The following is a 6,000-nucleotide window of genomic DNA, read 5'->3' on the forward strand; positions in this document are numbered from 1 at the left end:
GATGCTCCTCTATGGTGTGTGGCAGGGTATCTTAAGTGTGTTTTGGAATCCTATATCTCAGAAGCCTTGTAGGAACCACCTAAGATGTCCTTATAGATCATTTTAACACAGTATAGCTGGGTGAATATTTGGTCTATCTATTCCTCGAATGAACATTTATTGAGTACTCTCAGTGAAAATACCAAGGATGAAAAGACATGTTCCTGACCACCAAGGAAATCACATGCTCAAAGGGGAGACTGACATCAATATTTCTTAAAGCTTTTTGATTTTGAAAAATATAAGACAAAATGAAAAGTACATAAATCCTAGATGTGCTAGGTGATATAGTAACATGGTGGAGGGAAGGTTTAGCTCAATAATGAAGGATCACAGCCAACATCCCAGGGGAAGGAAAATGGAAGCTAGATTCAAACGATGAGAAGAGTTTTCTAAGTGAAGCCTAGGGATTTGGGAGTGGGCACAGAGGATGGAGAGAACATGGCATTACAAGCAGAGAGGCAGCAGGTTGCAGGACAATGGGAAGGCACGAAAAGGCTCTCAGGTAGTGTGATGTGACTGGGGGATTGTTGGAAGAGGATCCAGATTCCAAAAGGCCTTGACCACCAAGTTAAAGTAGACTTTTCCTTGTAGTCAACATGGAAGAGCAAGTCTTTTCATATCTTACAGAGATACGTAGATTTTACTCCACAAGCGGGTGGAGGAGAAGAAAAACTAGAGGTAAGGAAACCAGTTAAAAAGCTACTGAGAATAAACCAGACACAAAAGGACAACTGCTCTAAGATTCCAATTATATGAGGTACCTAAAATAGTCAAATCCACAGAGAAAGAAAGAACAATGGGGAGAAGAACCAATTAGGAGTACATTTAATGAGTACAGAGTTTCAGTTTAGAGTTGAGCATGATGAAAAAGCTCTGAGATGATAGCACAACAATGAATGCATTTTATCCCACTGAACTGTACACTCAGAGAGGGTTAAAACAGTAAATTTGTGTTACATGGGTTTTGCCACAGTAAAAAACAAAGCCGTTGCGGTCATCTTGGTAGGAAAGTGTGCATGAGCCTGAATGGAGATATTGAGGATAAAGAGGAAAAAAGTAATTCTTTTCTCCTTGTTCCCTTTTAAGAAGAGTACTTTTGGGACGGCTGGGTGGCTCAGTAGTTGGGCATCTGCCTTCAGGTCAGGGTGTGATCCTGGAGTCCTGGGATCGAGGCCCACGTCGGGCTCCCCCCATGGAGCCTGCTTCTCCCTCTGCCGTGTCTCTGCCTCTCTGTCTCTCATGAATAAATAAATAAAATCTTTTTAAAAAAGAAGAAGAGTATTTTTAATTTAAGAGACATTTCTGACAGATAATTGGCAGGACTTCTGTCTGAGGGAAGAGGTCAAGTAAGAGGAGACAGAGATGACTGAGGTCTTTGATTGGGATGGATGACTGTGTACATAGTAGTGGTTCGGGGGAAGAGAATGATGAGCTTGATTCTGTCTGCTATGTGTTGAAAAAGTATATATATATATATCTGCACACATACATACACACTAAAGTGGAGCTCAAGTCAGGGGACAGAGATAGAGATAACCATATAGAGGCAGTCAGTATGGGGGTAGTATGGAACCAAAATCATCTGGGAAGCATGAGAAAAAAAAAGAGCCATAAATGGAATCTTGGAGAACATCAGCTAGTGAGACCTCAAGGAAATAGAAAAGAACCAGAAAAACAAAAGCTGGTTTCATGGAAACCAAGAGAGAAAAGATAGTGTCATGATCAATTATGTCAGATGCTATGGGGGCCCGTTGGGATGAAGATAATGCAATTGGTGGATTTGGACACTGGAAGGCAGAGAGATCTTCTCCAGAGGGAAGGGAGCAGTGTCATCCTGGTGGGTGAAGAAGTGCATGGGGAGTGAGAAAATGGAAGTAGTCAGAGGAGACTATTTGTTGTTGTTTCTAGGCATATTTATTTATTTTTAGAGAAAGAGAGGGCTGGGGGAGGCACAGAGGGAGAGAATCTCAAGCAGGCTCCGTGCTGGGTGTGGAGCCCAACATGGGGCTTGATCTCACAATCTGAGATCATGGCCTGAGCCAAAACCAAGTGTCAGACACGTAACCAACCACGCACCACTAATATTTTTTTTAAAATATATTCTTCACCTCCTTATAATATGATTATTAATCCTCATTTTTAATCTCTTTATGTGTTTACTCTTAAATTCATTTAAAGCCCAATCTTACCTGTTTACCAGGGGTTGTCTCTCTCTTCAGGAACCACCTCCTGTCTCTGGGACACCCTCAGCATCTCTTCTCCATCTAAATGTGCGGGTCTTAAACTAAAGATAGAAAAACATCAAATCAAAACCTCTTTTGTAATTACAAAGGATACTGCGAAGATGGGTCGTATTGCAGTGGGAAATTGGGCAAATCTGGCAAATCTCTAGAGAATCTTTGTGTCTTTGGAGAACCCCTTCAGCAACGTACTGATCCACTCTGCTTGTAGACTTGTAGACTAGGACAATTTTCTTGAGTCTCAAACAGGACTTAAACTTACGAATCTGGCGGCCATGATATATATTGTTGACATGTGATATGCCGGGAGTTAGAAAAGCTGGACTCTCGTTCTGTTTGCCTGGAACCACCTGTGTGACACTATCCTGGATTAGTTCGCTGCTCTATAAAATGAGGTCTTTGGATTCAGTGGTTTTGAAAGTTCTTCTCTGTTCTAATACATTCCCACTCAGGTACCTCTGTGACTGTGGCACCCGTATTTCATATGATTGGCCAGGGCCAGGGTGCTGTGTATGACTGGGGAGTAACGCAGAACTACTGGGCCTTACTGGGCCTTGGATTTTATGACTCACTGTCCCTAGGTATCACTTAATCCCCTTGCCTGCTGGGCTCCAAGGCCTCCTGGCTTATCTGGTTTCTAGCTTCCTTGGCCCAATCTACTCAGTCCTTCTCCTAGGCTAGCTTCTTAGGGCCATGGTATTGGTTGATTGTTTCATTTAGGCCAAGAGCTGATCTAAAAACTCTGGGGTGGAGGAGGTGGGAAGAGGACATGGGGCCAAAGAGTTCTAAGGAAGTGACTTGAGATTCTCTTGATCCCCCACATGGACAAGGGTGCCCACGTTCAAGTCACGCAGGAGGATAGATTGGCTGAGGTGCAAGTGGATTCCTAGTACAAGTCCCTAAAAACAGTGAAAGGGGGGCTGTGCTCTGAAGCAGCGACGGTATCCGTAAGTTAATTAAGAGACCTGCCAGTAACGGTGAGGAAGCTGGCACATTTCCCATTCAGATCAACACTGTTCCAGATGAGCCCAGCACATTCGTTGTGTTCGTTGGTGGGGCTGAGCAGTCTCAGACTGGGAGAAGGCTCCTTGGAGTAGGCTTCATGTCAGACCTTCAGAAAAATTCACTTGTTGCTGATGCATATGCTCTCCGGGGAGAGGACACTTCAGTGGGGAGCCGTGTGGGACATCCATGTCGCTACCCACTGTCACAGCTGGTTTGCGTCATGCCTCTCACCTTGAATTTAGCCAGTTGAAGTTGCATGATGTTTTATTTTTTTGAATCTGGTCCTTGTAGGTGTATATGGATCGGTGTGCAGTTTTAGATGAACCGCAGGAAGGGCCAGAGCCTTCTCAGTGCTCTGATGGTAGGAAGAAACCAAAACGTGGGGACAAGGTTCTAGCAAAAAATGTGAGGGCAAGAGACTGGTTCTGAATACCAGTGCTGCGGGAAACCTATTTCTGAGCAGACCCCCCCGCCATCACCCCCAGTGGTGATTCCATCACAGAGCATCCCACATGATCTCTGTCATGTCACCTGATAGTCCACACTGTCCCTGCATTGGAATACAGATTTGTTTCATCTTCTGCTGGCCAGGCCTGCAGTTGCGTGAAGCAGCCCTCTTACCTCTGTGCCAGAAAATGGTGGTGGAAAGAACGTGTATCATCAAATGTGAAATCAACAGAAGTGCCATCCACTGGGACCATGACATAGTCTCATCCCACAGAACTATCCCTGGAGTTGTAACATGGGCCACTCTCATGGGGGACCCAGCGAGGTGCTCTAATGGAGAGAGTGGACCTTTAACCTCCTGAGCCCTCTGTACCACCTCCCAGCCTCCCTCTTCTCCTTCCCTGCCCACCTCCTTCAGGAAGCCCTCCCTGGCTGCAAGAGCCCCAAGCATTTATAAGTGCAGCCCTTCCCACAGGAATGCACTTTCTTTGTCCCCTTTGGGAATCATTTTTGTCAGATTCCTGTCACCTCTTTTAGTCTCTAATGTGTTAAGTGCCCTGTCTGGGACCCCAGAGTGGTCACTGGTCTGGGAGCACGTTTTAACTTAGTTATTGGAGGCTTAGTGAGAGTTCTCAGTGCCAGGCTAGTCATATTTCAATGTGCAGGAGTGGGTGGCTGTGTTGCATTAAAACAGTTGACCCTGGGGGCACCCAGGAGGCTCAGTGGGTAGAGCATGTGACTCTTGATCTCTGGGTTGTGGGTTTGAGCCCTGTGTTGGGTGTAGAGATTACATAAAAATAAAATTTTCAGGAAAAGACCAAAAAACAACTGACTTTGGGTCAAGAGATGATAGGGCCAAGACTTCACCTGGAGAGAGAGAATTTGTGAAGGATGGTGGGTACATCTCTGAGACAGGAGGGGAGATGAGGCCTGAGCTAAAGCTCAGTCGGGAGGCTCGTATTACAGAGGGTTGTCCCAGCCTACGTCCTGCCTTATTTCCACACTTCTGCCTCTGACTTGCTCATTTCATGCCAAGATAATTGCTTCTAATTCCTAAGCCTTGTGAGCCCACATTTCCACCTTGACAGTATATGATTTCCACCTAAAATTTAACATGATTGCAAAAAACACTACAGCTGAACTTGATAGGATGCTTTTTGAGTTCTACTTGCCCTGCCCCACCATTTCATGTTTATCCTCCTGCCCCGACCCCCATCCTCCGAACAGACACCCACAGCACCAACGGAAGACCCTCTGATCAGTGACGCTGTCCAGCAGTGAAGTCACTTTTACCAGACTCTCTTGGAAGACGTGTGCTTGGCCTGGTGGCCCGAAGCTCTTGGAACCCCCCGTAGGAGTTCTGAGCATACCCCAGAATTCTTTAGCGTGTGGGCTGGTGAGAACAGTTGCGCAGGAAACTTATTTACTGGTTCTCATGCAGCAACTAGAGTGACTCTCACACTTCTCCAAACATCAGACACAAGGCACATAAACATCCAGCCCCTTGCACTTTCCTGCTCTGGGAAAGAAAACAAAACCAAGGCAGCGTGAGGAGGAGGCGTGTAAACATGCAGGCATGTGCAAGTTTTCTGCAGAGAAACTTCCAAGAGATATTGGACCAGCTAGAGCTCTGAGTTCATCATGAAAAGATCCTATTCACCTCATTTCCAAATGCCCTGACCTGCTCTCCTCCCTCCCACTCCTCCCTCTCCTATCTGTAGTTTTCAGAACTAGTTACACAATCCCTTGATAGCTTTCCTTTCCATAAACCCAAGTGACTAAGCCTGATCCATGCTGCTACTTTGATATCGGCAGTGTATCCCACCCCAATTCCCCGCCCTCTGTACACCTTCATTCAACCCAGAGCAGATCTGGGGGAGGGTGGGAGACCCCAGTGAGGACTGACCTTCGTGACTGTCCAGTTGGCTGCAAATGACTGAGAGGCAGATGACCCAAGCCATATGACCACTGAGCTCTAAGCTATTTTGCACCCACTTTTCTGAGAAAAGGAAAAATCTCAGATCTCTCCTGAGATCTCTGGCACCAACTCTCCCTTCTTTAGCTCTGACGTTGGTTGATTTTTTTTTTTTTTTTTCATCATGCTACAAAGCCTATTCAGAAAGAATGGCAAGGGAAGGTTTTATTTAACCCTCCCACCTCTCTCTCCCAGAAGTCTTCCTTTGCCCTTTTATGGGCCCCTTGTATGGAAGAAGAAGCTCTTCGGGTTATTACAACAGAGATGATGGCAAGGGTAAGACCACTAGGG

Source organism: Canis lupus, chromosome 16 (assembly GCF_011100685.1).
Source record: "Canis lupus familiaris isolate Mischka breed German Shepherd chromosome 16, alternate assembly UU_Cfam_GSD_1.0, whole genome shotgun sequence".
NCBI lineage: Eukaryota > Metazoa > Chordata > Mammalia > Carnivora > Canidae > Canis > Canis lupus.